The 12,267-nt window shown below is 42.3% G+C and overlaps 1 protein-coding gene across 1 annotated transcript in view; it reads right to left on the bottom strand.

Moving 5' to 3' along the window:
* The window catches only part of LOC129517984 (tyrosine-protein kinase ABL1-like), a 38,166-nt gene that overhangs the window by 23,806 nt on the left and 2,093 nt on the right, over positions 1–12,267 (bottom strand).

Below are 12,267 nucleotides of genomic sequence, written 5' to 3'. Positions count from 1 at the left end.
TTGTATTGACATAGAGAAATCTCCAAGGCATATTTTTAGATGAAAGGAGTAGGTAGCATAAAAGTGTTTACAGAATGATCCAATTTTCTGAAGAAGAAAACCCGAATTCTATGCATGTATTTGCACATACATAGGAAATATTCTGGGAGGATATACACAAAACTGCTAGCATTGAGGTTATCTCCAGGGAGTGATATAGAATGGAGAATGATAGTAAAGAGAAGGTTTTATTTTTACTTTATATATTTCTATATGTTTAACATTTTGAAAATTATTTAGACATAACTTGTAGACATTTTATGATGAGAATACATTCTATTTTTGTATTACCTGAGTAATTAAAAAACTTTTACAAAAAGAGTAAAGGTAAAGGAATGGATTTAAAAGCTTTTCATATTCTTCCCCATTGGGAGATGAGAAAATGCAGATGGAAGATTCAGGAAGGATAGGAAGTGAAAATAAGGCAAGGTAAGATCATTCTAATTTTACCTTGGCACCATATAGTTTTTAAAAGCCAATGATACTTCAATTCAGTGGTTTGTTTAGGATCTTGTATCAGTCAGAGTTCAATCAGGAAGGCAGTTCTGTAGTAGAGTAAATTTATGATAAGAATTACACATCTTACAGAAAAAAAAGAATTAGACTGCTTATAGTGTGAGGAACACATTGCAGAAGAGAAATAAAGATGTGAAAAAAAATAGTTCAAAAATCACCATAAAGGCTACGAATCAACTCCAGAGTGGTTGCAAGATTTGGTCTTCAGAGGGAAATTTAAAAGGTAGACCTGTTAGGCTGTGAGGGTTGGCTGTGAAAGGGGATGATGCAAAAGACTATGGAAGGTTGTTGGTTTTGTTTAGTTATATTGTCTCTGTAAGGTTGCAGTGAAGCATCTGCTGGTGAGCCTTAGGAAGGGAAGAAAAGCTGGAGATGGAGCAGAAAAACATGGGAGCAAATTGGAATCTATCCACACCTCTGTCTCTTACTGCTTCTAACCAAAGATGACATTTTTAGTGTAATGGCTATTGCTTTACTTCTGTTTCTGAAATCTCTCACAATCGCACTTTTTGCCAACTCTAAGCAAATACTATCCAAGAAAAGGATTTGAGGAAATATAGTTCCCAGTGTACTCAGGTTGACAAGAGAAAAAACTAGCATGGATCCTATTCAATAATCATTAAAAGAGGGCAGCCCCAGTGGCGCAGCGGTTTAGCGCCGCCTGCAGCCTGGGGTGTGATCCTGGAGACCAGGGACGAGTCCTACATCACGCTCCCTGCATGGAGCCTGCTTCTCCCTCTGCCTGTGTCTCTGCCTCTCTCTCTGTGTGTGTCTCTATGAATAAATAAATAACATATTTTTAAAAGTTTGTTAGAAAATAATAATAATCATTAAAAGATGATGGGGCATTACATAAACTGAAAGAAGGACTGTGTATTCATACTGAGGTTGAATTGAAAAGAAGTCTGAATTGAAAAGAAGTCACTATTTTGTAGCCCTCTTTGAATTGGGCCATGCTATAAACCCTTTTGGTTTTGCTTTGTGAGTTTTTGGGCTGCAGAATTGTTTCCAGAGGTCAAAGATTAACAGGAAGTGATCCATACTAATAATTCATTCATGTCATTCAACCAGTGATTATTGGTGCTGTGCTGGTGCTGGGGATATAGAGTGAACAAAACTAGATATGATCTGCCCTTGTAAGTTCCCATTCATGTGGTTGAATCACAAACATGTGGATGTACAAGTCCAAGAATATAAAAATTGTAAATTCAGTAATTGTTATGAATAATTGTATTATGATGGGGTATAGAGGAGACTTAAGTGATCAAGGAAGATTTGATTGAAGGACAAGTAAGAATTAACTAGGTGATAGACAATGCCAGTGGTCATAGTGGGAAATAAAGTACAGAGTGTATGTAATTTTCTATTGAAGAGTGAAGGCGTGAATCTTCACTAGACAGAAGCTGAAAATGAGGAGAAACTGGCAGATTTTATTCTTTTTTCTTTCTTCTTTTTTAAGTAAGTGCCATGCTCAACACGGAGCCCAATGCAGGGCTTGAACTCATGACCCTGAGATCAAGACCTGAGATCAAGAGTTGAGGCACTTAACTGACTGAGCCACCCAGGCACCTCATGAGGGGAAACTAGAAGATTTTGATGGCCAATGACTATAGTTCTGTGGGAGCTGGTACTCAATGGGTTTCTAGGCTTCCCATTCACAAGTCAGCTAGTTTTGATTGGATTGGCAACTGACATTTTTGGAACAGGAATAAACTGGAGGTTAGAGCCATCCTCCCTACAGTTCCATGAGAACTTGGAAGGTCTCCCTCTCCTGTAATTGAGGTTGAGATGTAGGACATATCCCAATCATTTCTACAATTTCGAGCAGACCAAGCAAATTCAGTGGGTATGCTATGTAGCTGCCTCCCTGGTGGGACACATTCAAAGTGTATGCTAACAAAGTTTCTCCTTTAATATTAATTTGAGGAGGTGTCAGGATGTAAGTAGAGAAGGATTCCCACCTGCATCCTTAACTTGACACAAAAATCTGCAGGCCCTTGATTCTGTGAGAATGTGGTCACAGAAACCATGGGCTCAGTGCCCATCACCCAGTAACTCCATCCCTCCACACACCTCCCCTTCCACTACCCCTTGTTCATTTCTCAGAGTTAGGAGCTTCTCATGTTCTGTCACCCTCTCTGATATTTCCCACTCATTTTCTCTCCTTTCCCCTATTATCCCTTTCACTATTTTTTATATTCCCCATATGAATGAAACCATATAGTATTTGTCCTTCTCCGATTGACTTACTTCACTCACCATAATACCCTTCAGTACCATCCACATCAAAGCAAATGGTGGGTATTTGTCGTTTCTAATGGCTGAGTAATATTCCATTGTATACATATACCACATCTTCTTTATCCATTCATCTTTCGATGGACACCGAGGCTCCTTCCACAGTTTGGCTATTGTGGACATTGCTGCTATAAACATTGGGGTGCAAGTGTCGTGGCTTTTCACTTCATCTGTATCTTTGGGATATATCTTCAGCAGTGCAATTGCTGGGTCGTAGGGTAGCTCTATTTTTAACATTTTGAGTAACCTCCACACAGTTTTCCAGAGTGGCTGTACCAGTTTGCATTCCCACCAACAGTGCAAGAGGGTTCCCCTTTCTCCACATCCTCTCCAACGTTTGTTGTTTCCTGCCTTGTTAATTTTCCCCATTCTCACTGGTGTGAGGTGGTATCTCATTGTGGTTTTGATTTGTATTTCCCTGATGGTAAGAGATGCAGATCATTTTCTTATGTGCTTGTTGGCCATGTGTATGTCTTCTTTGGTGACATTTCTGTCTGTTCATGTCTCTTGCCCATTTCAAGATTGGATTGCATGTTTCTTTGATGTTGAGTTTCATAAGTTCCTTATAGACTTGGATACTAGCCCTTTATCTGATAGGTCATTTGCACATATCTTCTCCCATTCTGTAGGTTGTCTTTTAGTTTTCTTGACAGTTTCCTTTGCTGTGCAAAAGCTTCTTATCTTGATGAAGTCCTAATAGTTCATTTTTGCTTTTGTTTCCCTTGCCTTCATAGATGTATCTTGCAAGAGGTTGCTGTGGCCAAGTTCCAAAAGGGGTGTTGCCTGTGTTCTCCTCTAGGATTTTGATGAATTCTTGTCTCACATTTAGATCTTTCATCCATTTTGAGTTTCTCTTCGTGTATGGTGTAAGAGAATGGTCCAGTTTCATTCTTCTATGTGTGGCTGTCCAATAGTCCCAGCACCATTTATTGAAGAGACTATCCTTTTTCCAGTGGATAGTCTTTCCTGCTTTGTCAAATAATAGTCGACCATAGAGTTGAGGGCCCATTTCTGAATTCTCTATTCTGTTCCATTTATCTATGTGTCTGTTTTTGTGCCAGTACCGCACTGTCTTAATGATCACAGCTTTGTAGTACAACTTGAAATCTGGCCTAGTGATGCCCTTGGCTCTGGTTTTCTTTTTCAATATTCCCCTGGCTATTCTGGGAATTTTCTGATTCCACACAAATCTTATTTGTTCCAACTCTCTGAAGAAAGTCCATGGTATTTTAATAGGGATTACATTGAATATGTAAATTGCCCTGAGTAACATTGACATTGTCACGATATTAATTCTTCCAATCCATGAGTATGGAATATTTTTTCAACTCTTTGTATCTTCCTCAATTTCTTTCAAAAGTGTTCTGTAGTTCTTAGGGTATTGATCCTTTACCTCTTTGGTTAGGTTTATTCCTAGGTATCTTATGCTTTTGGGTACAATTGTAAATGGGACTGACTCCTTAATTTCTCTTTCTTCAGTCTCATTGTGAGTGTATAGAAATGCCACTGACTTCTGGGCATTGATTTTGTATCCTGCCACACTGTCGAATTGCTGTATGAGTTCTAGCAATCTTGGGTTGGAGTCTTTTGGGTTTTCTAGGTACAGTATCATGTCCTCTGTGAAGAGGGAGAGTTTGACTTCTTCTTTGCCCATTTGAATGCCCTTTATTTCTTTTTGTTGCCTGTTTGCTGAGGCTAGGACTTCTAATACTATGTTGAATCGCAGTGGTGAGAGTGGACATACCTGTCGTGTTCCTGATCTTAGGGGAAAGGCTCTCAGTGTGCCCCCATTGAGAATGATATTTGTTGCGGGCCTTTCGTAGATGGCTTTTAAGATGCTGAGGAATGTTGCCTCTATCCCTACACTTTGAAGAGTTTTGATCAGGAATGGATGCTGTATTTTGTCCAATGTTTTCTCTGCACCTATTGAGAGGATCATATGGTTCTTGTTTTTTCTCTTGTTGATGTGACCTATCATGTTGATTGTTTTACAAGTATTGAACCAACCTTGCATCCCAGGGATAAATCCCACGTGGTCATGGTGAATGATCTTCTTAATGTACTCTAGGATCCTACTGGCTTGTATCTTGTTGAGAATTTTTGCAAATGTGTTCATCAGGAATATTGGTCTATAATTTTCTTTTTGGTGGGGTCTTTGTCTTGTTTTGGAAATAAGGTGATGTTGGCCTCATAAAACGAGTTTGGAAGTATGTCATCCCTTTCTATCCTTTAGAACAGCTTTAGTAGAATAGATATTATTTCTTCTTTAAACATTTGATAGAATTTTACTGGAAAGCCCTCTGGCCCTGGACTTTTGTGTCTTTGGAGGTTTTTGATGACTGCTTCAATTTCCTTACTGGTTATTGGTCTTTTCATGTTTTCTATTTCTTCCTGTTCCAGTTTTGGTAATTTGTGGTTTTACAGAAATTCATACATTTCTTCTAGATTGCCTAATTTATTGGCGTGTAGCTGCTCATAATACGTTTTTAAAATAATTTGTATTTCCTTGGTATTGGTTGTGATCTCTCCTCTTTCATTCATAATTTTATTAATTAGAGTATTTTCTCTTTTGTTTTTAATAAGGCTGGCTAATGGTTTATCTCTCTTATTAATTCTTTCGAAGGACCAACTCCTGGTTTTGTCGATCTGTTCTACAGTTCTTCTGGTCTCTATTTCATTGAGTTCTGCTCAAATCTTTATTATCTCTCTTCTTCTGCTTGGTGTAGGTTTTATTTGCTGTTTGTTATCCAGTTCCTTTAGGTGCGAGGTTAGCTTGTGTATTTAAGTTTTTCCCAAGTTTTTGAGGGATCTTTGTATTGTGACATATTTCCCTCTTAGGACTGCTTTTGCTGTATTCCAAAGTTTTTGAAAGCTTGTATCTCCTTTTTCTTTAGTTTCCATGAATCTTTTTAAATTCTTCTTGAATTTCCTGGTTGACCCATTCATATTTTAGCAGGATGCTCTTTAACCTCCACATGTTTGAGTTTCTTCCAAATTTCTTCTTGTGATTGAGTTCTAGTTTCAAAGCATTGTCATCTGAATATATGCAGGGGACAATTCCAATCTTTTGGCATCAGTTGAGACCTGATTTGTGACGCAGTTTGTGGTCTATTCTGGAGAAAGTTCCATGTGCACTTGAGAAGAATGTGTATTCAGTTGTGTTAGATGCAAAGTTCTGTATATATATGTGAAATCCATCTGGTCCAGTGTATCATTTAAAACCCTTGTTTCTTTGGTGATGTGCTTAGAAGATCTGTCATTTGCAGAAAATGCCATGTTGATGTCACCTACTATCAGTATGGTATTATTTAAGTATGTCTTTACTTTGGTTATTAATTGATTGATGTACTTGGCAGCTCCCACATTAGGGGAATAAATTTCATGATTGTTAGGTGTTCTTGTTGGATAGACCCTTTAAGTATGATATAATGTCCCTCTCCATCTCTTATTACAGTCTTTGGTATAATCTCTAATTTATCTGATATGAGGATTGCTACGCCGGCTTTCTTTTGAGGATCATTGGAGTGGTCAATGGTTCTCCAACCTTTCATTTTCAGGCTGGAGGTGTCCTTAGGTCTAAAATGAGTCTCTTGTAGACAGCAAATAGATGGGTCTTGCTTTTTTATCCAGTCTGAAACCCTGCATCTTTTGATGGGATCATTAAGGCCATTCACGTTCAGAGTTACTATTAAAAGATATGAATTTAGTGTCTTCGTAACACCTATTCAGTCCCTGTTTTTGTGGATTATTTCTTTGGGCTTCCTCTTTCTTTTACAGGGTCCCCCTTAATATTTCTTGCAGAGCCGGCTTGGTGGTCACATATTCTTTCAGTCTCTGTCTATATTGGAAGCTCTTTATCTCTCCTTCTATTCTGAATGAGAGCCTTTTTGGATAGAGTATTCTTGGCTGCATTTCTTTTCATTTATTATCCTGAATATATCATGCCAGCCCTTTCTGGCCTGACAGGTCTCTGTGGAGATGTCTGCTGTTAATCTAATATTTCTCCCTGTATAAGTTAAGGATCTCTTGTCTCTTGTTGCTTTAAGGATTTTCTTTTTATCTTTGGAATTTGCAAGTAGCACTATTAAATGTCAAGGTGTTGAATGTTTTTTATTGATTTTTTTGGGGGGGACCTCTCAATCTCCTGTTTCTGAATGTCTGTTTCCCTCCCCAAATTAGGGAAGTTCTCAGCTATAATTTGTTTAAATATGCTTTCTGTCCTTCTGTCCCTTTCAGTGCTTTCTGGAATCCTAATTATACATAGAGTCTTTCTTCTGAGGCTATCATTTATTTACCTTAACCTTTCCTCATGGTCTTTTAATTGCTTTTCTCTTTTTGCCTCAGCTTCCTTCCTTGCCATCAACTTGTCTTCTATGTCGCTCACTCTTTCTTCCACCTCATTAACCCTCATCGTTAGGACTCCCAGTTTGGATTGCATCTCATTTAATTGATTTTTTAAAAAGATTTTTATTTATTTATTCATGAGAGATACAGAGAGAGAATGAGAGAGAGAGAGAGAGAGAGAGAGAGAGAGAGGCAGGCACAGACACAGGCAGAGTGAAAAGCAGGCTCCATCCAGGGAGCCTGATATGGGATTTGATCCTGGGTCTCCGGGATCATGCCCTGGGCTGAAGGTGATGCTAAACCGCTGAGCCACCCTGGCTACCTCATTTAATTGACTTTAATTTTGGCCTGATTAGATCTAAATTCTGCAGTCATGAAGTCTCTTGAATCCTTTATGCTTTTTTCCAGAGCCACCAGTAGATTTATAATTGTGCTTCTGAATTGGCTTTCTGACTTCGAATTGTAATCCATATTCTGTAACTGTGGCAGACAGTACTGCTTCTGCTTCTTTCTATTGTGGTGAATTAGTCCTTCTCGTCATTTTGATCAGTGCAAAGTGGCTGTATGAGTGGGCTGAGTCAAGAATATCAGCCACAACCTAAGTAAATTTCACCCTAGATGATTCTGACGAGGTTACAGACCAGAAAATGAAAACGAAGATAAGAACAAAATAAAACAAAAGGAATGCTAAAGTGAAAAACAAATTTTAAAACAAAGTAGTAAAAAATGAAAGGACAAGAGTCCCAAAGAAGAAGAAATAAAAGAAAAAAGAAAGATGAGAAAAAAAAAACAAAAACAAAAGTCAAGTGGAAAAAAAGGAAAAGGAAAAGAAAAAAGAAGAAAAAAGAAAAAATGGAGGCAGACTTGGGGGTGGTGGTGGTGAAGAAGTTGTGAAGGGAGAATATAGTCTATGTTAGTGGTCCTAGAGTGTGATCCTCTTGGTTCTGAGTGTATTACATTCTGTATGTTAGAAAATGCTCAGTCCCAAATTTATATAAACCAGCAATACTTGTAGAAACCCCCACCATTGACAATCAAAACATAAATGATATAAAAAAGGGGGGGCAGAATGGGAATGAAGAGAGAATATAATCACAGAATGAACCAACACGGTAAAACACTTGGTTCTGGGTGCATGCTGGTCATGTTTTAGAAGGTTTTAACTTCCGCCATCATACAAGAAAATGAGGCAGAGAAAACAAAAAACACAAAACAAAAAAACATATATTGTATATTTCCCAAAATTAAATTGAGTATGTTGAAGGGAATCCAGAAGTGGAAAATATATCTAAGACATGTAATTGTAGAAATATGAAAGTCAAAAAGGAAGAAACTTAAAAATGAAGAGGTGGTAAAATACTGTAATTAAGGTGGGAAAAGAGAAAAAATATTGGAAATCTTTATAAAAAATTGGATATAAAAACAAGTTGTACTGGAAAGAGGGGGAAAGGGGGGTACCCCCTAGTTCTTTATACTATAAATCCCTCGACTTCCCCTGGAGCTTTCCACCACTGCTTGGTCAAGAACTCCCTCTTTCGGGGATCCCTGGGTGGCACAGCGGTTTAGCGCCTGCCTTTGGCCCAGGGCGCGATCCTGGCAACCCGGGATCGAATCCCACGTCGGGCTCCCGATGCATGGAGCCTGCTTCTCCCTCTGCCTGTGTCTCTGCCTCTCTCTCTCTCTCTCTCTGTGACTATCATAAAAAAAAAAGAACTCCCTTTTTCCGTGTCCTTCCAGCTGGTTTTCTGGGGGAGGGGCGTGCTGTGCTCTCAGGTGTCTGTGCCTGGACGGAGCTGCCCAACTCTCCGCTGGGTGCACTGCTCAGTGGGAGCTGTTTACCCCGTGAGGCCTTTGTCCCATGGCGGCCCGGCCACTTCCAGGCACAGGGCAACACTAGGAGGAACAACCACACTGATGGCGGCCAGCTCTCCAGCTCTGGAGTGCGCTCCCGCAGTAACTACCACAGTCTCCCAGTCTGCAGGGGCCTGGATGCTCCAGGGTTGGGGAGCGCTGATCTGCACAGCTGGGGGCGCCCAGTGGCAGGAGCGTCCTTGCTGTCTTGTGTCCTCCCGGCCTCCGCCTGTCCCGGGGGTGGGGGAAGCACAGGGCTGTGTCCCCGGCGCCCTGGGCTCCGGGGCCTGTGCTACTGGAATCGCGCTCCCACCCGGCAGCCCCCTCCGCGTGGAGCCGCTGCCTGAGCTTTTCCCGAGGCCCCGCCAGCATGCGCTCCAGCCCTTGACTGAGATGAGCCCACGGTGTTTGGCGCGCTCTCCCCCGGGGCAGCACTTCCTCTATTAGTGACTCCGGGAGACTGGAGACTCCCCTGCCCCTCCTGCAATTCTGCCCGGTTTCCCTGCTAAGCGCCTTTCCATCAGAGAAGAATCTGGTGCGGATTTTTAAAATTCCTGCTTCTCCGGGACTGGGCTTTTCCGACCCGGAGGCTTTCGCGGTGGGGCCTTAGCCCGGCTCATAGCGGGGCCCCTCCCCCACTGGATTCTTTTTTATTTTATTTTTTCCACCTTCCTACCTTGCTAGAAGCGGAAACCCTTCTCTTTGTAGTGTTCAGGCTGTTGTCTCTTTAAATCTCAGGTCAAATTTTAGGTGTTTAGGATGATTTGAAAGTTATCTAGGTAAGTTGGTGGGACCAGGTGACTTGGGGACACTTCTCTTTGTTGTGCCCAAGATTGCGAATCCGAGAAACCACCAAGGAGCCGACACCGATGCAAACACACGAGGGTTTATTAACAAGCTCGAGCTTGGGTCCAAGTATACCCGACACAGCAGAGCAGGGACTTGGACCTCAAAGTGGGTTCCAGCTTAGTTTTATGGGCTGTTCTAGGGGACTTCTAGAAGGGGTGGAGGAATTTCTCAAGTTCTGTTTACATTCTGATATGGGGCTTTCCCTGCCGAGGACATTCTGCAGTTTTTCCTGTAAAGTTCAGCTCTTATTCACAGGGGCCTAAGATGGCTGTACTTGTGCTAATGCTAAATTTGAGGTGGAATGGTCTTAATTTTTCTCGGCCTCCACATTATCCCCCTCTCAGAGGAACCTAAGGAAGGACCCAATCATGGGTCCAGGTTGGTCTCAGAGTGAGCCACTGGGAATGATTAAACCAGGATTCAAACCAACCCTGTTGCTGTTCTCGCTCCCGTTTACGTCTAGCCAAACCTTTTCAGACTTCTGCCATAGATTCCCGGACTATTCCTGAGTGGTCAGTAAAGAAGCAACACTCCTTCTTTGGGGCAGCACACAACCCCCCCTTGCTTGCAAAAGCCTCTCTACAGTTAAGATGGTCCCATCTTTTTAAACCATAAATTGATGGGATGAGCACTGGGTGTTATTATATATGTTGGCAAATTGAACACCAATAAAAAATAAATTAAAAAAAAGCAAGGCTGAATTGGGTGCACATTTTTAAATGGCTAATGGGGATTGGTTCTGGCACGAAGAGGACAGAGCATAAGCAACACTAGTGGGGTAAGTGAGAACGGCGCAGTCTTAGCTTTAGGGAATTGTCCTTGTCTGGTTGGCCTTTCCATTCTGGAACAAAGTCCTTGAGAATGGCGTGTGGGTCAACTGGCTGGACGTGGGTGTAGTGGACCCAGGGAGTAATCCCATCGACCTTGAGAGCGGTGGGAGTGGTCAGGATCACGATGTAGGGTCCCTTCCAGCGAGGTTGAAGTGTCTGGTGTTGGTATCTCCGCATGTACACCCAGTCACCTGGCCGATATCGATGGGGGCCCGGGGGTGACCCAGTCTCGTAGAGGGCCCTCAGCTTAGGCCACACCTGCTCATGGGTTCGTTGTGACATTTGGAGGAAGAAAAGGAGTTGGTGATCATCAACTTCAGCCAGCACCTCAGGTTTTAAATTGGGGATAATAGGTGGAGGAAGACCGATCATGATCTAGTAGGGAGTCAGTCCCATCTTATATGGGAAGTTCCTCACCCTATATAAGGTGAAGGGGAGGAGAGTCACCCAGTCCCCGCCAGTCTCCAGGGCTAATTTAGTTAAGGTCTCCTTTAATGTTCTGTTCATCCTCTCTACCTGTCCTGAGCTCTGGGGCCTATATGCACAATGTAATTTCCAATCTGCCCCAAGTACTAGTGCCACTCCCTGTGTTACCTTAGAGACGAATCCTGGGCCGTTATCTGATCCAATCTTAACAGGAAAACCATACCTCGGGATCCCCGGGTGGCGCAGCGGTTTGGCGCCTGCCTTTGGCCCAGGGCGTGATCCTGGAGACCCAGGATCAAATCCCACGTCGGGCTCCCGGTGCATGGAGCCTGCTTCTCCCTCTGCCTATGTCTCTGCCTCTCTCTCTCTCTGTGTGTGTGTGACTATCATAAATAAATAAAAAAAATTAAAAAAAAAAAAAAAAAAAAAGGAAAACCATACCTCAGTAAAATGTGTTCCAGCAGTTTCTTGGTCACGGTCTGTGCTGTTTCATGTTTGGTGGGAAATGACTCTGTCCATCCTGAAAAAGTATCTACAAACGCTTGTAAATACCTGTATCCATATTTTCCAGGTTTTACCTCAGTGAAGTCCACTTCCCAGTAGGGTCCTGGGCGTCCCCCCGGAGCCGGGTGCCCGAGTTAGATCCATGGGCAGAAGCATTAGTTAACTGGCATGCATGGCAGCTCGCCACAATCTGTTCGGTCTTTGCTCGAGAGTCTTTAATAGTAATCTTTGCATGTCGTATGAGGTCTTCCACCTTCTTGTTCCCATGTGAGTACTCCGATGCATTCTGATAGGACTCACCGTCCTAGTTCCTCTGGCAGGATGATGCTGGAGTCTGCGGCCCTCCACCAGCCATGCAAGCACTGGGTCACAGGCAAACGTTTGATCCAGTGTAAATCAGCACCAGTATAGTTGGGAGTGTCTGGCAGGGTCCGTGCCCCCAGATCGGGTCTCCATTTCCATGGTTACAGCTGCCCCCGTGTATCTGATTCCTTCTCAGACGAAACTGCTGCCGTCCGTGTACCAGGTGGCATCCGCATTTGGCAGTGGCTGGTCCTGGAGATCAGCTCTGATTCCGTGCACCTGTGCCAAAATTTCTTGACAGTCATGC

Source organism: Nyctereutes procyonoides, unplaced genomic scaffold (genome assembly GCF_905146905.1).
Source record: "Nyctereutes procyonoides isolate TBG_1078 unplaced genomic scaffold, NYPRO_anot_genome, whole genome shotgun sequence".
NCBI classification, from domain to species: domain Eukaryota; kingdom Metazoa; phylum Chordata; class Mammalia; order Carnivora; family Canidae; genus Nyctereutes; species Nyctereutes procyonoides.
Note: the sequence above shows the minus strand (reverse complement) of the source record. Positions and strands in the feature narration are given on the sequence as shown.